Below are 21,899 nucleotides of genomic sequence, written 5' to 3'. Positions count from 1 at the left end.
TTGCCAGATTCTCAGCTTCTCCATGTGTTTTTCTTAAACGTTGAAGACCATGGTGGAGCTGAAAACCTCACTGAGCTCCAAGCCAGCAAACATGGCTTCTAGGGTCAGCTCTGCAGTACCTGGGATGTGCCTGGAGCAAGTCCTTTCACTTACCCCTCCGACCACAGTTTTCTCTCCTAGGAACTGGATGATCCCTAAGTTGCTTTCCAGTGTAAAGCATAGGGATATTAGCTTGTTTTACATGAAGAAGTCATGCTAAATTCCCAAAGAGCCTGATCACTTAATGGCAATAGGATTAAGAGACAATTTGAATTAGTTTGAGGTAAAACATCTCTGAGAAACAGTTTGGGCTGGACACATACTACATGTGGCAATCATATTTTCTTAAAGGGCACAGTAAATTCATTTTTGATTATTGTAAAGGATAGTCAACCTCAGACTTTGTTCTCTATTTCTAGAGCCTCAAACCACTCAACCTTTTATTGTTTTAATCCAAGACCATTTAACTTCCTATTCCATGTTAATAAATTAGCCTTGGTGAGTTCTTTCTCCTTGGTGAGGTTTCTCTATATTTTCCACCCTTTGTATCCTTATTTCATATTTGTAAAAATGTATTTATTTTCATAGAGTAGTACCAGCCACATAATGCACGGGATGTATAGGTTGGGTACTCTCCTTGGCACCAAATATACAAATAAATAGGAAAAAGTCAGGAAAATATAAGAAATTCAGTCTATTTGGCTAAACAGACACTTAAATGGATAATTTTAATATAATGTGTTAAATATAGTAATGGAGGCATGAATAAAGTGCTAGGGAAGCTTGGAAGAGGGAGCATAATCTTCTTATTAATTTTGATGAAGTTACTCTTCTTTTGTTGCTTGTGCTTTTGGTGTCATATCTAGGAAGCTGTTGCCTAATCTAAGGTGAGGAAGATTTGTGCCTATGCTTTCTCTGTTTCACAGTTTAGCTCTTATGTTTAGGTCTTTGATCCATTTTGAGTTAAATTTGTGTATGGCGTGAGGTAAGGTCCAACTTCATTCTTTTGCGTGTGGATATCCAGGTGTCCTAGTACATCTAACTGAAGACTATTCTTTCCCCCATTGAATTATCTTGGCACTATTATAGTGCCTTTTTGATGTATTGTCCTGACTTAGGTTCCACTATGCCAAATTCACCTTGGGTTTTCTCCTGCCTCTCAGGCTATTTCTTCTCAGTGTCCTTTGTAGGCACTTTTACCTTCACCTTACTCTAAATGCTAAAATTCTTAAAGGTATGGTTTGGGGACCCCTTCCCTTCTCTCTCTCGTGTTGCCTTCTAGGTAAGCTTACCCATCCCACTCTCTTTCTATGGTGGTGACTTAGAAATTTCATCTCCATCACAGACTTCTCTTCAGAGCTTCTATAGGAATATCTATTTGCTTACTGACTTCCCTTAGATATTTCAAAGACAACTTAAGCATAAAATTATCCAAAATGAAATACTTGATTCTCGTATCTGCTCACCCTCCAAGGAAATTTGTCTTTCCAACAACTTTTTCTATCTTGTAAAGATATATACCTACTTGCTCAAGTCAGAAACCTGGGATTCACTCCCTGTTCTTCCTTTTCTCTCATCTCCCATGTGTAGTCCCTCAGTATATGTCTTAAATCTGTCCACGGCTCTCATCTCCACTGACATCATTCTAGCTCAGGCCAGCATTATCTCTTTTTTCTTTTTTTTTTTTTTTCTTTTTTTTTTGCGGTATTCGGGGCCTCTCACTGTTGTGGCGTCTCCCGTTGTGGAGCACAGGCTCTGGACGTGCAGGCTCAGCGGCCATGGCTCACGGGCCCAGCCACTCCGCGGCATGTGGGATCTTCCCGGACCGGGGCACGAACCCGTGTCCCCTGCATTGGCACACGGACTGTCAACCACTGCGCCACCAGGGAAGCCCTCACCATTATCTCTTACTTGAGTTACTGCAATAGCTTCTTAACTGTTTATTCTGTTTTTCCTCACGCTCCTGTTCTCAGACTATAGCTAGAGCAAAAATGTAAAAAATGACTGTGGTCCAGGTTACCCCTGTTTTAAAACCCTGCAATGGCTGCTAGTTGCACTTAATATCCATCTCATTACCATGGTCTGTAAGTCCCTACATAATCCACTCCTGCTTCTCTCCCTAGGCTCATCTCAAACCATGTTCCCCCTTTTATAGCTACACCAGTCTTTTGGCTCATGGAACACATAAGTTTTTTTTCCCCCTTTCAAGCCTTTGCACATGGATTTTGCCCCAGCTTGTCATTTCACATCACAGCTTAAATATTAGCTCTTCAGACAGGTCTTCCTTACTGATGCTTCCCCCTCCCTTGAATTCACTATCACAGCACATTGTTTGTTAACAGCCCTGCAGTTTTTAAATTGTACTTGTGTGTGTGTGTGTGTGTGTGTGTGTGTACATAACATACATACACCTACACATATTGTTTTAAACTATACAAAATTTGCCTCTTGTTTCTAGACGAGCTCCTTGCCTGGCATGGGGGTGGTGTGCAGACAGTGTGTTGGGAGAGCGTGTCTCTTTTACCTAGGACTGTGCCTATGGCAGATAAAAGATGACTGAAAAACATTTCAATGAATAAACTAACAAAACCAGCAGGGAAATTTGGAAAAGATGGGGTGACATCTGATGAGTGCAAATTACCAGGTAGTCCAAAAAGAAAGGGCATCACAGGTTGAGGAATAACCAGAGTGTACAAAAGCTCAGAGGCAAGAAGAGAGATGGTATGTTTGAAGATATTGATTGTATTCTTTAAAGAAAGACTGGTGGGATGTTGTGCATGGAGAGAAGATACTTTTATTTTTGCTTTGTTTCATGCTTAATTTTTAAAATATTTCTACTAAACAAAACTTGGAAAATCAAATTTTCTTACCCTTTTAAACATTGTTTATTGCAATTTAATGGGACTGATTATTTTGAACATTTTAGATACTTTAAACAGATAAGACATATACAAAAATAACAATTACAATACTTAAAAGTATTATATTTAAGCCTGTTATGAACTAGCAACACCATGAGTTTAATATATGTCTTCATTATTTCTTTACTTCTTCATAGATCTTCTAAATGTAATTGAAATGCTTATGTTTCCTGAGTGTAGAGGAATTGGGTTGGCAAACAGTTGGTTTTTGGACAGGGCACAGCCTGACTTCTTCTCACAAAGTGATTCAAACCTGAGTCCCTGGATATCTCACTAGGTCCCTTTTTGTAATTGGACTTGATGTTTCACATCAGCAGCACTGTTAAGCCCATGGTTTTTATGTGAGTCCGTCTGGTTGATGATGAGTTTTCCTCCAGATCAGGGTACTCTCTGCTTTGCGTGGCCGGCGTTACATAGTCCTCCACCATGTCATTATTATACACTGATCTGCTATATTAGGAAACATACAGATGCCTCATTACTATCTTATTGTAATTTGTCAAGTTATCCAACGGTTTCTTCTCCTAGCAGATGTGATCTGAACAGATAGCCAGATTTCTAATGACCATTGACACCCATCAGTCCTTTCTGGAACAGTTTCTATTCTTTTGGCTTACTCATAGTTTCCTGTATTTACCCATTGCTATTGGTACAGATAGACACAAATAATACTTTTATAGAGAGATAAATACATAGAAGAAATCAAATATCCAAGGTATTTTAATAATCCTTACTTATTAAAGTCAATAAAATAAATTAAGCATCCAATTATAGTTATTCTTATTTCAGATTTCAACTTCATTTTTGTACATTTTATATTAACTCAGCATTAAAAAGTTATGGCTTCCACAAAGTTATATAAAATTATTATAATTATTATCCTCTTCATTGTCATAACTTTTATTGCTACTGAAGTTCCGACATCACAATTGATATCACAACTTGTCTTGTAGGACCTGCTTTAAACTGGCTTCTCTTTCCTTTCAGCATTATCCCTACCATCCTTGAAGGTATCCTCGTTGTCTGGCAGTAAGACATTTCAGACCTGAGTTTTCCTTGCCCCAAGGCATAGAATTCACTGCTTTCTTCTAGCAGAAAACGGTGTTAGCCACCAAAACCTAAGTGCTAGGTTTGCATTTAATTATCAGTGTTGGAAAAAAAAAAAATAATAACAACTGCTATTGCCAGTGTTTAGACACTCTTAAGGACAGAGCTGGACCCAGTGTTCCTTGTTATTTACATTGATTTTTTCCAAATTCGTTTATTATACACTCTACCTATAGTAAGAGACTGATAAAATTTTAATGATTTTTCTAAAATTTGTCAAAAAATTAGGCAGTAGAAAGAGATTGGAGTCTGTTGGGGGTGGCAAGTAAGTAGCATGGCATGAAATCAGGAAGGACTGCTTTAGCTGACTGTGTTGTACTATGAGTGTGCCAACAAAGGGTTGAGACAAGGAAGAAACATCAGGTTAGCAGTATGGAAAGAAGGGCATGCTGTGTTAGAGAACTGAGAGACCAGTGGCAGGAAAACCACCCAGGCCTCTGGGGTGGTCCGGTATGACCTGGTAGGTACTAGAAATAGAGTGGAGAGCCCTTGCTGAGATAAATGCCCTGGACTGCATGAACATTTGGATGTGATGGAGAGTTAGAGTTAAAGGTGAATTGAGTGTAGGATGCTGGGTGGACAGAAGAGCCATTAACTAATAGTGAATTCAGGAGGAGGAAAAGGTCAGATGGAGGGTGAGGAGGGAAAGAATAGGCTAATGTTAAGGTAAAATTTGAGAAGCAGACATGTATAGATTATGTCTAACCCATGTTTATTCTACAATAAATGTGCTGAATGAATCAGATATTACTAATACTGCAGTGTATAGCACTACCAACACTATGATAAGTATATATTTTAGTTAATTCTCAAAACAAACTATGAAAAAGAGGTACTGTTTTTATTTATTTATTTATTTATTTATTTTGTGGTACGCAGGCCTCTCACTGTTGTGGCCTCTCCCGTTGCGGAGCACAGGCTCCGGACGCGCAGGCTCAGCAGCCATGGCTCACGGGCCCAGCCACTCCGCGACGTGGGATCTTCCTGGACCGGGGCAGGAACCCGTGTCCCCTGCATCGGCAGGCGGACTCTCAACCACTGCGCCACCAGGGAAGCCCTTTTTTTTTAATTTTTTTTTGAGGTACTGTTTTTATAACCATTATGCCTATGAGAAAAACACAGGCTCACAGAGATTAAGTAATTGACCTGAAGTCACAGTGCTAGTACATAGCAGAGACATACTCAAACCCAGACCTCTGTGACCTCACAGCCCTAACCAAGAAAGGAATGAAACTGACAGGGAAGAATCAAAGTGATGGGGTTCTGGGGAGGTTATCAAGAAACAGTGTGTTATAGAAGCCCAGGGAAAAAGCAGCTTTTAAGTCAGCCCACTTGTAGTCCAGTGGCCAAGTGAAGGAAACTTAAGCAGTAGACTTGATAAGTCATTGATGAATTTGAGAGACAGTGTTAGGAGAGTGGGGTGGAAGCCACTTCACTAAAAGTACAGAGTGCCTGGGAGTATGAGGGGTCGCAGTAGGAGTAGACTCTTCCTTCAGCAATGTTCAGGGTGAGTGAGAGTAGGGAAGGAAAGATGAGCTAAAGTGGAAAGCTTAATGCAAAGACTCTTTAGTGCCAGATAACTGAAGTGTCTAAATGGCTAAAGTGTCGGCTATGTGCCCAACACTAACTGCCGTACTTGTACAACCTCATTTATTCTTCCCAACAATCTTTTGAGGTAGGTACTAGATCAACCCCCATGGAAGGTGAGGAAACAGACTGAAGCCCAGAGGGTAAGGTATTCATTCAAGGTCACACAGCTAGCAAGTACCAGGCTGCCCATGTTAAACAGAATTTGTTTTGGCCGGTAACATTGTAGAGGGTTTTCAAATTGTATCTATCAGGACTTGAAACTGTGGTCATTAAAGTAAAAAGCCCTCGCCTCCAACTGTAATAAAAGCAGAGAGCTGCCGATCATCGCTGCCTTATTGCCATACATACCAAAGACAGAGAACAAAATCAATTTTACCAAACTTAGAGGCACTTTAGGTGGTTAACCTCAGGTTAACCTCAGGAGAAGGGTTCCCTCTTTGAAGCTGCATTTCAGCAACCCTTCTGAGAACAAAAGAGAATCAAAGAAGTATCCTTGAATTCATTCTCCTGATGCCCTATAACTCCTGGAAGAACATGTTCATAAGGACCAAGTTTCAATGAATATTAAAAGACTGGTGAGGCTTCCCTGGTGGCTCAGTGGTTAAGAATCCGCCTGCCAATGCAGGGGACATGGGCTTGAGCCCTGGTCCGGGAGATCCCACATGCCGCGGAGCAACTAAGCCCACGCGCCACAACTGCTGAAGCCTGCGTGCCTAGAGCCCATGCTCTGCAACAGGAAAGGCCACCGCAATGAGAAGCCCACACACTGCAATGAAGAGTAGCCCCCGCTCACCGCAACTAGAGAAAGCCCACACACAGCAATGAAGACCCAAAGCAGCCAAAAATAAATACAAATAAAATAAAAATTTTTAAAAAGACTGGTGAATTTCTTTACATATCCTGAGTTTAAGCATTTAGAGGACGTGAATAAAATCCTAAATGTTTGACCGTTGCCATTGAAAATACTGGGACAGTGAATTGAAAGGAGGGTATGAACTCATACCTTTTATAGGACAGGGAGGGTCCATTGGGCTTTCTCCTGAGTTTTTAGCTATGGCACATGCCTCTGACTTGGGAACAGGCTGAGGTTCCACTAAATTACTTTAACATTGCCAGCAGAAGAGAATCACCTGACAGAATGGTCCGTTCTTCTTCCTTTGGTCATGCCAGCAATAGATAACTCCAAGGTCTCCTTCAAGTAGACTTTTGAGTTTATGGGTTTACAAAGTATTCCTGAACTCTGAGTCCATTTTTCTTTGTCATCCAGCTGCAGGAAACAAACAAGTTTCATGATCCCTGAAATTAGCCACCAACTTAAGACAAAAGATAATTCTGGAACTGCCAGTCAGCATGCTGTATCTGTTCTGCTGCCTCTATAAAGCAAGCCTTTTTAATGTAATTATATGACTAGTCCATCTATTGCTAAAATGATGAGGACAGCCTGGATTGATTTATTTTTCCTGCTTTAACTTAGCAATCAGTATACTTCATTGTAGCATTTCCCAAAACAGATTCTGCAGAAGTCCACCCTAAGATAATCTGTGCGTTAGGAACCTGTGAGTAAATATATTGGGGGAATTCTGCTAGCAAATCTTTCCTGCTCCCACCCCTACCTTCTTTTGATGACAATTTATGGTAGTATATTAAAGGTTTTCCAAAACCTTTCATTTTCCAGTTTATATCTGCCAGTTTTCCAAAACTGGCATTTCATAGTCATGTACCATAGAACTGAGCTTTCTATGTAGCACTTTTTTAAACCACAGAACCACTTTGGGAAATGCTGACATAGTTGTTCAGAGCTTGGAGGTCAACTCCCAGCTTCTATGTATTCAGCTTTTTTAGAGTCCATATATAAGTGAGGTCATGCAGGTTTTTTTCTTTCTGTGTCTTGCTACCATGGGCAGGGAGGTGGGGGAAATGGGAATGCGTTGGTCCAAGGATACAAAGTTGAAGTTATGTAGGATGAATAAGTCTAGAGATCTAATGCATAGCATGATGACTATAGTTGAATACGAGAAGTTTGCTGAAGATTTCAGGTGGTCTCATCACAAAAAAAAAAAAAGGGAAAAAAATGGTACCTATGTGAGGAGAAGGCTATGTTAAAATTAACTTGACTGTAGTTATCATTTCACTATGTATATGTATATCAAATCATCATGTTGTACACCTTAACTATATACAATTTTTATTTTACAAAATGATTTTTTAAAAAGAGCTTCGGGGTCAAGATCTAGGTGAACTTGGGCAAGCTATCTCCCTTTCCTGACCACTTGTTTCCTTAATTGTAAAGTAGGGTAAGAATATATTTCTTTGAGGAATTTGACAGTTTAACATAGCACTGCACATAGTAACCATTCAGGAAATTGTAGCAGTTTCTGCAACTAGCTGATGTTCACACTGCATCAGTGCCCAGCATGGGTTAACAACTCTTCCTTTTGGAAAGCTGATGTAACATAACCTGGATTTGTAACAGAATTTATCTGATTAGTCACTACCACAAAAGTACAAATGAAATTTTAAAATTTAACAGTTTGGAAGAATCTCCTATCTCTAAGGGGCTCCTACAGGTTGTCCAACATTGAGATGCAGCTGTGTGATTAGTATTGATTAGTCAATGTAACGTAGAAAGAACTTGGTAATTTACCCAAGCTCTCAGATAATTAATGGAGACTGTGAATTAAGAACTAACTTGTTTCACCAGGTGGGACTTTGCATTTAATCATTCTGTAGAAATTAATATCATCATTATTATTTAAATTATTATTCATTTATAAAATGCTTAATGCAAGTCACAGTCCTAAGCAGAACCTCCTCGGAAGTATCACGATTACCATGCAACTGAATTACCACCAACAGGGGTGGAGATGGCTGCTCATCTCAGGAAGCAGAATAGTATGTACATGGCTCAGAGAGCCTTTAGGACTGAAAAGGGACCCTGCCATCAGGGAACCAAGTTTCCATGTGACTTTTCTTGGCTTTTGCTCAAATGGCCTCTAATGGTAGAGAAGCTGGGCAATGAAGATTGGAAGTAGAAAAAAAAGAAAAAACATCTTGAGTGCATCCTATAGATTTATACCTAAATTAATTTGAATGTCACTAATACTGGACCAGACTTAAGTGAACCTTATGTCTACCCATGAAAATACTCTTGGTAAAAAAATTAATACAGTAGACAAGAATAGAATAGGAACTATTTAGTCTACTCAAGGAATAAATTATTACTGAACACTTTGGGTATACAATATGAGAATTGCTGATGTTCCTGGACTACTAACAGTTTGCATATAATAGATCTCCCTGGGGAGAGGAACCAAGATGGTGGAGTAGAAGGACGTGCTCTCACTCGCTCTTGCGAGAACACCAGAATCACAGCTACCTGCTGGACAGTCATCAACAGGAAGACACTGGAACTCACCAAAAAAGATACCCCACATCCAAAGACAAAGGAGAAGCCACAATGAGACGGTAGGAGGGGCACAATCACAGTAAAATCAAATTCCAAAACTGGTGGGTGGGTGACTCACAGACTGGAGAACACTTATACCACAGAAGTCCACCCACTGGAGTGAAGGTTCTGAGCCCCACGTCAGGCTTCCCAACCTGGAGGTCCGGCAACGGGAGAAGGAATTCCTAGAGAATCAGACTTTGAAGCCTAGTGGGGATTGACTGCAGGACTTCGACAGGACTGGGGGAAACAGACTCCACTCTTGGAGGGCACACACAAAGTAGTGTGCACATCGGAACCCAGTGGAAGGAGCAGTAACCCCAGGAGAGACTGAACCAGACCTACCTGCTAGTGTTGGAGGGTCTCCTGCAGAGGTGGGTGGCAGGGGGCTGTGGCTCACTGGCAGCAAAACTTCTGGGAATTACTCCTTGCCATGAGACCTCCCAGAGTCTGTCATTAGCCCCACCAAAGAGCCCAGGTAGGTTCCAGTGTTGGGTTGCCTCAGGCCAAACAACCAACAGGGAAGGAACCCAGCCCCACCCATCAACAGTCAAGTGGATTAGTTTTACTGAGCTCTGCCCAGCAGAGCAACAGTCAGCTCTACCCACCACCAGTCCCTCCCATAAAGCCTCTTAGATAGCCTCATCCACCAGAGGGCAGACAGCAGAAACAAGAAGAACTACAATCCTGCAGCCTGTGGAACAAAAACGACATTCACAGAAAGACAGACAAGATGAAAAGGCAGAGGGCTATGTACCAGATGAAGGAACAAGATAAAACCCCAGAAAAACAACTAAATGAAGTGGAGATAGGCAACCTTCCAGAAAAACAATTCAGAATAATGATAGTGAAGATGATCCATGACCTCGGAAAAACAATGGAGGCAAAGATCGAGAAGATGCAAGAAATGTTTAACAAAGACCTAGAAGAATTAAAGAACAAACAGAGATGAACAATACAATAACTGAAATGAAAACTACACTAGAAGGAATCAATAGCAGAACAACTGAGGCAGAAGTACGGATAAGTGACCTGGAAGACAGAATGGTGGAATTCACTGCTGCGGAACAGAATAAAGGAAAAAGAATGAAAAGAAATGAAGACAGAATAAGAGACCTCTGGGACAACATTAAATGCAACGACATTCGCATTATAGGGGTCCCAGAAGGAGAAGAGAGAAAGGACCCGAGAAAATATTTTTGAAGAGATTATAGTCGAAAATTTCCCTAATATGGGAAAGGAAATAGCCACCCAATTCCAGGAAGCACAGCGAGTCCCATACAGGATAAACCCAAGGAGAAACTGGCCGAGACACATAGTAATCAAACTGGCAAAAATTAAAGACAAAGAAAAATTATTGAAAGCAGCAAGGGAAAAATGAAAAATAACATACAAGGGAACTCCCATAAGGTTAACAGCTGATTTCTCAGCAGAAACTCTACAAGCCAGAAGGGAGTGGCATGATATACTTAAAGTGATGAAAGGGAAGAACCTACAACCAAGATTACTCTACCCGGCAAGGATCTCATTCAGATTCAATGGAGAAATCAAAAGCTTTACAAACAAGCAAAAGCGAAGAAAATTCAGCACCACCAACCAGCTCTACAACAAATGCTAAAGGAACGTCTCTAAATGGGAAACACAAGAGAAGAAAAGGATGTACAAAAACAACCCCAAAACAATTAAGAAAAGTCATAGGAACATACATATCGATAATTACCTTAAACATGAATGGATTAAATGCTCCAACCAGAAGATGTAGGCTTGCTGAAAGGATACAAAAACAAGACCCCTATATATGTTGTCTACAAGAGACCCACTTCAGACCTAGGGACACATACAGACTGAAAGTGAGGGGATGGAAAAAGATATTCCATGCAAATGGAGATCAAAAGAAAGCTGGAGAAGCTATACTCATATCAGATAAAATAGACTTTAAAATAAAGAATGTTACAAGAGACAAGGAAGGACACTACATAATGATCAAGGGATCAATCCAAGAAGAAGATATAACAATTATAAATAAATATGCACCCAACATAGGAGCACCTCAATACATAAGGCAACTGCTAACAGCTATAAAAGAGGAAATCAACAGTAACACAATAATAGTGGGGGACTTTAACACCTCACTTACACCAATGGACAGATTATCCAAAATGAAAATAAATAAGGAAACGAAAGCTTAAATGACACAATAGACCAGATAGATTTAATTGATATTTATAGGATATTCCATCTCAAAACAGATTACACTTTCTTCTCAAGTGCGCACAGAACGTTATCCAGGATAGATCACATCTTGGGTTACAAATCAAGCCTCAGTAAATTTAAGAAAATTGAAATCATATCAAGCATCTTTTCTGACCACAATGCTATGAGATTAGAAATGAATTACAGGGGAAAAAATGTAAAAAACACAAACACATGGAGGCTAAACAATACATTACTAAATAACCAAGAGATCACTGAAGAAATCAAAGAGGAAATCAAAAAATACGTAGAGACAAATGACAATGAAAACACAATGATCCAAAACCTATGGGATGCAGCAAAAGCAGTTCTAAGAGGGAAGTTTATAGCTATACAAGCCTACCTCAAGAAACAAGAAAAATCTCAAGAGAAATCACAGAGGATACTAAAAATGCCACCAGAAAACTACTAGAGCTAATCAATGAATTTGGTAACGTTGCAGGATACAAAATTAATGCACAGAAATCTCTTGCATTCCTATTCACTAATGATGAAAAATCTGAAAGTGAAATTATGGAAACACTCCCATTTACCATTGCAACAAAAAGAATAAAATACCTAGGAATAAACCTACCTAGGGAGACAAAACACCTGTATGCAGAAGACTATAAGACACTGATGAAAGAAATTAAAGATGATACCAACAGATGGAGAGATATACCATGTTCTTGGATTGGAAGAATCAATATTGTGAAAATGACTATACTACCCAAAGCAATCTACAGATTCAATGCAATCCCTAACAAATTACCAATGGCATTTTTTTACAGAACTAGAACAAAACATCTTAAAATTTGTATGGAGACACAAAAGACCCCAAATAGCCAAAGAAGTCTTGAGGGAAAAAATGGAGCTGGAGGAATCAGACTCCCTGACTTCAGAATATACTGCAAAGCTACAGTAATGAAGACAATATGATACACAAAAACACAAAAACAGAAACAGATCAATGGAACAAGATAGAAAGCCCAGAGATAAACCCATGCACCTATGGTCAAAGGAGGCAAAGATATACAATGGAGTAAAGACAGGCTCTTCAATAAGTGGTGCTGGGAATACTGGACAGCTACATGTAAAAGAATGAAATTAGAAGACTCCCTAACACCATACACAAAAATAAACTCAAAATGGATTTGAGACCTAAATGTAAGCCCGGACACTATAAAACTCTTAGAGGAAAACATAGGAAGAACACTCTTTGACATAAATCACAGCAAGATCTTTTTTGATCCACCTCCTAGAGTAAAAGAAATAAAAACAAAAATAAACAAATGGGACCTAATGAAACTTCAAAGCTTTTGCACAGCAAAGGAAACTATAAACAAGACCAAAAGACAACCCTCAGAATGGAAGAAAATATTTGCAAATGAATCAACGGACAAAGGATTAATCTCCATAATATATAAACAGCTACTGCAGCTCAGTATTAAAGAAACAAACAACCCAATCCAAAAATGGGCAGAAGACCTAAATAGACATTTCTCCAAAGAAGACATACAGATGGGCAAGAAGCACATGAAAAGCTGCTCAACATCACTAATTATTAGAGAAATGCAAATCAAAACTACAATGAAGTATCACCTCACAGCAGTCAGAATGGGCATCATCAGAAAATGTACAAACAACAAATGCTGGAGAGGGTGTGGAGAAAAGGGAACCCTCTTGCACTGTTGGTGGGAATGGAAATTGATACAGCCACTATGGAGAACAGTATGGAGGTTCCTTAAAAAACTAAGAATAGAATTACCATATGATCCAGCAATCCCACTACTGGGCATATACCCAGAGAAAACCATAAGTCAAAAAGACACATGCACCCCAATGTTCATTGCAGCACTATTTACAATAGCCAGGTCATGGAAGCAACCTAATCGACAGACAAATGGATTAAGAAGTTGTGGTACATATATACAATGGAATATTACTTAGCCATAAAAAGGAATGAAATTGAGTCATTTGTTGATACGTGGATGGATCTAGAGACTGTCATACAGAGTAAAGTAAGTCAGAAAGAGAAAAACAAATATCGTATATTAACGCATGTATGTGGAACCTAGAAAAATGGTACAGATGAACCGATTTGCAGGGCAGAAGTTGAGACACAGATGTGGAGGACAAACGTATGGACACCAAGGGGGGAAAACGCGGTGGGGTGGGGATGGTGGTGTGCTGAATTGGGCGATTGGGATTGACATGTATACACTGATGTGTATAAAATTGATGACTAATAAGAACCTGCAGTATAAAAAAACAAAACAAAAAACCCAACAACTAATACTAAACTTTCTTTGGATTATTTGTATGGAAATATGTTAATATAAATGTTTCAGACATTACATGAAATTTCTAAAAATCTTATATGTTCTGGTATAATGTTATAAGTCATAATTCTAGTTATTACTTTAAAATGTATATCTCAGAAATAACTAAATTTCCTTGTCAATTGCATTATTATGAACTTTCATCAAATCTTTAACCATGGTCATTTTTAAGTCTTTTGTCATTTACAGAGAGTTCTGGGTATACTCTGATGCTTTTGCAAAAATGTTCCTATAAAAGGGTTTGGTCTTCAAGGAATTCATGCAAAAGACGCTGACAAGTACAGGTGTCTGGTAACTGACTATACTGCTGAACTGAATGAATAAGCATTTTCAGAACTCTAATGAGAAACTGATGAATTAATAAAAGTGCTAACAAAAGATCAAGATAAAAAAACAAATTAATTACATGGGACTGAGTGAACTGATGAGGATGATTATAATTTTTGTGACTTTCTGTTTGAATTTTTTTTAAAAAAAGGAAAGGTAAATAGAAAAAAAGATCTCCCTGCCAATTTTTTAAGTTTATTGTACTAAAACCCAAATCCAGTTTTTTTCATAATTGGTTTTCCTTTAAATTAGTTTGGATAAATGGGGCTTTATTGTACAGTTATTCCTAAGTGGTTAAATTGATTATAGACTACAAATAGTCCATGCAAAACTACTACCAGATTTCAGTTTTAAAAGAGTGCCCTGAAAAAAAGAGAGTGCCCTGAGATGACCATATTTACTCAACTCCAAGTATAGACTGCCATAGGTTTATCAATCATTTATTTTTTAGATGATTTTCCTGCTTTTTTTCCAAACATGATGAGTATTTTGCACTTCATATGTCTACATGTGTGTTTAATATAGAAAATACCTGCTGAAAATTCTATTTAAATTGACTCTTTACTAGCTATAGAATTAGGAATTTTGATTACCAAGATACAACCTGAAGTCTAGGATGATATAAAGAAATTATGTTTATATTTCTTGGTGTGGTCTGTGGGCTTTAAAAAAATATCCTCCTCTTCTTTCTCTTCCATTGTCACTTTTCAATATACCTTATTGTTTTCCCCTCATTTTCCTATACATTTAAATTTATTTTCATTGTTTTCAAACAGTGACTGAATACAACGTTATAGCTTTATCTCAAATTGCTCTCTCAGTAAAGTCTTCTCAATCACTTAATGTAAAATATGCCAGCATAATATTTTTTTTAAAGCACATATTGAGCAGAACCAATGTGAATGCAACATCAATGAAGTAAGACTGGTCTCTGCTCTATTCTCAGAGACTGTAATTCAAAAAGTAGTTGACATTATTTGCAGTGGTTGACAGCCTCTTCTCAGACTGTTTGAATAAATTTGGGTATTAATATGCTTCCTGCCTACTTAGAGAGAATTACTGTTCTATCTGCCTCAGGAGACTGTTTTATTTCCAGATTTAACTCAGCACAATATGATGGGCCCCAACTTTTGAGTTAAGCATCCTTCTTTACAAAGCATGCCTTGACTTAATGAGCATGTGTTCAGCTCTCTCTGAGGTGCACACAGCAAGTATACACAGATCTAAGTGTCTCCTGAGAGCCTCAAGACACTTAGCCCCAAGATAAAAGAGGAAACATGCAAAGGAATTGCGTGGGATTGTGCAGTTTTTCCAAAGTTCCTAGAGAGCAGATGTGGTCTTAGGGTGGTAGAGGGATAGACATTCACTGAGCACCTGTAGGCACTTTGTATACATACATCTTCATCTTAACTTCTACAACAACCACATGAGGTGGAGTTACAGATGAGGAAACTAAAGATCAGAGAATTTAAATCACTCCTTCAAAGTCATTCTGCCAGTTTGTCAACGTAACAGTGCTTGGCACATAGCATGCACTCAAATGAATAGTTCTGAATATTGAATGAGTCTTTCAGGGAAGCAATTTTCAGCATGCACCAAGAGCCTCAAAAATGTGTATGTCCTTTGAACCAGCAGTTTAATCTCGAGGAATTATCAGAGATATGGACAAAGATTGTGTGTGTGTGCGTGTAAATGCAAGAAAGTAACTGCAGCCTCATTTTAAAAACAGAACTTTCCTAATAATTAGTGATGCTGAACATCTTTTCATGTGTCTGTCGGCCATCTGTATGTCTTCTTTGGAAAAATGCCTATTCAGATCCTCTGCCCATTTTTAAATTTTTGTTTTTTATTGTTATTAAGTTGTATGAGTTCTTTATGTATTTTCTTTATTAATCCCTTATCAGATATATGATTTGCAAATACCTTGCTCTATTCAGTAAGTTGTCTTTTTTTTTTTTGATGGTTTCCTTTAATGTGCAGAAGCGTTTTAGTTTGATGTAATCCCATTTGTTTAATTTTGCTTCTGTTTCCCTTGCCTGGGGAGACATATCCAGAAAGATACTGGTAAGACCAAAGTTAAAGAGCATACTGCCTATGTTCTCTTCTAGGACTTTTATGCTTTCAGGTCTTACATTCAAGTGTTTAATCCATTTTGAGTTGATTTTTGTGTATGGTATAATATAGTGGTCTAGTTTCATTCTTTTGCACGTGGCTGTCTAGTTTTCCCAGCACCATTTACTGCAGAGACAATCTTTTCTCTGTTGCATGTTCTTCGCTCCCTTATTGTAGATTAATTTTTCATGTGTGTGTGGATTTGTTTCTCGGCTCTCAGTTCATTTCCAGTGATCTGTATGTCTGTTTTTCCGCCAGTACCATACTCTTTTGATTAAATATAACTTTGCGGTATAATTTTAAATCAGGGAGTGTGATACCTCCAGCTTTGTTCTTTGTTGTCAGGATTGCTTTGACCATCTGGGGTCTTTTGTGGTTCCATATAAATTTTAGGATTTTTTGTGCTAGTTCTGTTAAAAATGTCATTGGGATTGCATTTAACCTGTAAATTTCTTTAGGTAATGGATATTTTTAACAGTGTTAATTCTTCCAGTCCATGAGTATGGAATATCTTTACATGTCTTTGTGTCCTCAGTTTCTTTCAACAGTGTCTTACAGTTGTCAGTGTGTAGATCTTCTACCTCCTTTGTTAAATTTATTCCTAGGTATTCTTTTTGTTGCAATGGTAAATGGAACTGTTTTCTTAATTCTACTGGTTATTAGGGAAATTTAAATTAAAATCACAATGAGATATTACCTCATGCCCATTAGAATGGTTATTTTCAAAAAGGTGTTAGAGAGGGTGTGGAGAAAGGGAAACCCTCAGCACTGTTTTTGGGAATGTAAATTGGTACAGCCACTATGAAAAACAATATGGAGAGTCCTCAAAAAATTAAGACTAAACTACCATATGATCCAGCTGTTCCATTTCTGGGTATTTATCTGAAGAATATGAAAACACTAATTCAAAAAGGTATATGCACCCCTGTGTTCACTGCAGCATTATTTATAAAAAGCCAAGATATGGAAACAACCTAAAAGCCTACTGATGGATGAATGGATAAAGAAGATATGGGGTGTGTGTGTGTGTGTGTGTGTATAGACAGTGGAACTCAGCCATAAAAAAATGAAATCTTGCCATTTGTGACAACACGGATGGACTTTGAGGGTATTATGCTAAGTGAAATAAATCAGAAAGAGAAATACAAATACAGTACGATTTCACTCATATGTGGAATATTTTTTAAGTTAAAATTAATTTTTAAAAAAATGAACAAGCCAAACAAAAGGAAAACAGACACGTAGGTACAAAGAACAGAGTAGTGGTTACCAGAGAGGAAGGGGGTCGGAGGAGGATGAAATAGATAAAAAGGGGGTCAACTGTATGGTGACAGATGGAAACTAAGCTTTTGGTGGTGAGCACACTGCAGTGTATACAGAAGTTGAAATATAATGGTGTGCACGGAAGGAAGGAAGGATGGACGCTTTTGGACACGCACCCAATATTGAAAAGGGAAATAATTGAATAAATTACCACAGTGTTATGTAGCCATTATAAACAGTATTTTCAAAGAATTTTCCATGGCATGGGAAAGTACCCACAATAGGATACAATACTAAATATGTATAGTATAGCCGCAACCATGTTTTAGAAAAACATAGAAAAATTACTAGAATAAAATGTACCATAAATGTAAATGTGGTTATCTCTAAGCAATTGAATACTACACGATTTTATTGCCTTTTTATAGTAATATGTATTCTGAATTTTCTATAGTAAGTTGTTTTAGCTTGTAATAATGACAAGATGTTTTCTTTTGTATTATGGCTTTAAGAAATGCTTTGGGAACTGCTACACTGAAGCCTTCATTCCATACAGTTAATGCAGACTATCAATCTCAAATACAAGAAAATTCCCATGGAGAGCCAATATAACAGTGAGTAAGAGAACTGGCTCTGGAGCTGGGCTTCCTGAGTTCAAAACCTAGCTCTGCTCTTCACTTACTGTGGGATCCTTGGTGCACTGCTAGCCCTCTCTCTCTCTCTGTTGGTGCTCCCATTGGTAAAAATTGGATCAGTGATGTGCCATCGCATAAGGCTGTTGTGAGGAGCAGATTTCAGTAAGTGCCTAGAACATAGTAAGTGGTCAGGCAACTGCTATTCTTGCATTGGATTTAAAAGCTATTTAACTTCTGTTATTTTTATACCTTGCAGTTGTTTATTTTAAGGCTGGTAACCACAGATTTTTTACCAACTTCCTCTTCGCTTTCGCTATAGCAAAAGCATTCCCCTTTTTGAATTTTGTTGTTGACTTAATTCATTGAATTCCTGGCACAATCTCTGGGTGAGATAGCTGGCTTCATTAGACACAGACTAAACCCTTAGTCATTTGGCAAGTTTAGAATTTGAAGACCTAGTTAGATCATGTAACAGCATCAGTCATGTGTCCAACCCTCTGCTAAGCCATGGAGAAATCATTAGAAGGATGATATATTCTTCCTGCCTCTAAGCCAACCAACATTTATTGAGTCTCTCCTATGTGCCAGGGATTGCAAATACAAAAGTGAGAAAGGCCCAGCCCCTGCCTTCAAGGAGCTCACACTAGATACCCAGCAATTACATGCATTATGATAAATGCACCATTTGAGATAGACACAAGATAATGTGTATGTTGGGGGCAGCAATGGTTTAGGGTGGGCTAGACATGACACTCTTTCCTAGGAAAGGGGTCTGAAGTGTACTGAAGGACATAGGAGTAAGTGGGAAGGCTAAGGTGAGACTCAGAGTTCACACAGAGGTAGCAGCAAGCACAAAAGCATACCGGTAAAAGAGACATGACACTTCTGCGAAAAGTTAGGTAATTTGGCAAGGCGTGGGATTGGAGGTCGCTAGGGAGAGGAAAAATGGATGAGGTTCTAAGATGAGCTGAGAGTGAGGCAGGGCAGAGGTCTCAGTTTTTTCTTGGAAGCAGTGAGAAGATGGTAACAAATTTGCCTTTCTAAAAGTGTACTATAGAAATGTGTGGAAGATGAACCAGAAAAGGTGTGGGGACACCTAACAACAAAAGGCTATTGCTATATCTCTGAAGGGAAGAGGGACTGGATCAATACAGAGATAATGAAGCTGGCAAAGAGGCCAGAGAGTAGAGAGCTGGATAGCAGGTGACTTGTAGTTGTATGTGGTAAAAGTAAGGGAGGAATCTGGACTGGACTCCCAGATTTCTGAATTGAGGAGCAAGCTGGGCAGATAGTGGAGTTATTGACTGAGCAGGGGACACCAAAGGAAAAGCAGGTGTAATAATGGGGTCAGGTGTAGACATACCGAATTCAAGATGACTTTGGGTGACTCACCTGAAGTTGCCCAGTAAGAAAACATGGGTCTGGAGCCTCAGCAGCACAACCTAGAAAAAAGCAAAAATTTGGTCATTGAAGCCATGAGCTGAGTAGAATTGTCCTAGGGAGAGTCTGCAGAATGAGAAAGAGAAGAGGGCCAAGGACAGAACCCTGGAATTACAGCATTTGCAAGATAGCAGAGAGAATAGAGCAAGCAAGCAGGAGACCCGAATCTAGAGTAGGAAGATTCAAGATTTCGGGAATGGTCAGCAGAGTGAAAGGGTGCCCTCGGGGAATATATAATCCAGCTGGGAAGTCATTGCATCTATGGGTGAAGAAATGAGGTAGAAGAGTTGCCCATGACTGTACCTGATCAATCACCCAAGAAGGATATAGACAGTTCTTACAAAGCTGAGAGGAGAATGTAATTGACCTGAACCTTGATAAAGGCGATGGGACTTCACTGAGCCTGAAATACAGGTAGAATTGAAACCAGGGGAGGACATTTCAACTGAGGTGATGAGATTTGTTCAAATCCATCCTCATGGCTGAAAAATAACTGGAGGTGGATTTTTTATTGATAGTGGTCAGCAGTGTCATCACTGAATAATGAAGACAGCATTTGGTTCTCTTTTAGTTATAACAACTCCTGGTTAAACAGTATCATATAAAACTGGGTTCAGTGTTGATCTGACGTCTGTACAAGATTAAGAAAGTCATGACAGGAAAACAGTATGGCTCACACAAAGCAGATTCATTCTAGAAACACAGATGTGTCTCACTTTGAGGGCACCATGAGGGTCAGTTCCGATGGGGAGAAAACCCATCCTGGTTATATACCCTCTTGATTTTATGATAACTAATTCTAAAATCCCTTTGGCTTAATGCAGCTGTTCCTGGCTGTGGGGTTGAAGGTACCCTGCCCCATCTTTTCTCTAGCCTCTGGCGGCTACGCTGTGGGCGTGTGGAAGGAAGCAGGAAGGGGAGGTTTTCTTGTGCCCTCCCCCAACTCCTCGGCACCGTCAGTCCCTTCACTGTCTTCTTCTTTTTTCCCATTGGCCTGTTCCTTCTTGGGAGCACCTGGCTTGCAATGCAGCTTAGGCAATAACTCTTCATTTACCAAGAGGAATAGGTTTCTTTAGGACAGAAACAGGCATTACCTTGGGAAATAACCTATCAAAACCTATCTATGCTGGTGTTCTCACATAGTGATGGCTTTCCATGACCAACGCCACACCTGCAGAGAGGAAGGTACAGAATAAGGAAAAGGCATTGGGAAACCAGGTTCCAGTGCTAGCTATGTCACTTCCCTAGTGACATGATCTTGTGGAAGCCCTGAACCTCACCTAGTCTCAGTCTTCTCAGTAGGATTTCTGTGACAATCAAATGAGACAATATTTGTAAAGATGCTTTATGATTGCAAAATGCTATTCAAATATGAAGCAGTGGTGATAGGCTATAATCATAACCATGATATGAAAGCAGATGGGAACCCAGATTTCTCCTCCTAAATCTGTTCTGAAGACCTAGACAGACCTTCCATTCCAACCCTTGCAGTCAGCCAGTTTCTCCAGAGCCACATCTCCTCTGTTAATCTGTGCTGACTTATCCTGCCTGGCTCCAGCAGTGGTTGATGCAGCTGAGTAATAGTAAGCTAACTCCATTCTCCTCCCCTAGTGCAGAGTGGAAGCCCTTGAAATCCACCCCTAAAGAAGAAAAGTGGAAAACCATTTACAAAGCGCTTCCTCTGGGGCAGGCACTTTCTTTGCCTGAGATCCTTTTCCACAAACCACAGACTGTTCCCACAGAGGAGAAATGAGGAAGCCTTTGCAGCTGAGACCAGTGGAAATTACGTTTCTATTAAAAGCTGTCTGTGGCTAGATGTATCCATCCCAGGTACAAAGTTAAATGATGTAATAAAAACTTATTCAAAGACATAAAGCTATTATATAAAATGCCATTTAACCATCTTCCACTCAGCATTAACAAAATACAGCTATAAATCTCCTTTGGTTGTAGTTTCTAGGTCTCCATGGGTTATGCATCTGCCACTTCATCACTGTTGAATTCTCTTTTCCAGTCCTGGGATGTCAGGGATGCATAACCATTTGAAATGTGATGGTTTTCAACTTTCTCAGTATCCTCATTCATGAATCTGGGAGTGCTAAGTTCCTTCTGGGACAGGTTTCTGTCACTGTTTTTTACCTGCTGGCTAAGTACAGTGCTGAGGCCCCATATTTCATGTACCCGAGATCAGAGGCAAAGAGGACCAACCAACCAGGCCATGGCTCGGGATTCAAGGTTGGGAACTGACATACCTCCTCTGAACTTTGAGACTGATCGATAGCTTCTGATGTGGGGCTATGCATGTAGGGGTGAAGGGGGTAAAATGGAAGGGAACGGTTGAAAGGAATACAGAACATCATATCTGGAGAAGTTCTGTACTCCCAATTTTCCTGTGGTTATCCATCTAAACCCCAGGTCAAGAGGAAATGCTCATATGATCCAGTTA

At 39.3% G+C, this 21,899-nt stretch overlaps 1 protein-coding gene across 4 annotated transcripts in view; it reads left to right on the top strand.

Annotated features, from left to right (window-relative positions):
* The window catches only part of STXBP6 (syntaxin binding protein 6), a 277,899-nt gene that overhangs the window by 245,298 nt on the left and 10,702 nt on the right, over positions 1-21,899 (top strand). The window lies entirely within an intron of this gene.

The sequence above is a fragment of the Mesoplodon bidens genome, assembly GCF_964165515.1.
Source record: "Mesoplodon bidens genome assembly, chromosome: 3".
Taxonomy (NCBI): Eukaryota; Metazoa; Chordata; class Mammalia; order Artiodactyla; family Ziphiidae; genus Mesoplodon; species Mesoplodon bidens.
This window is presented reverse-complemented; position numbering and strand designations above follow the sequence as displayed.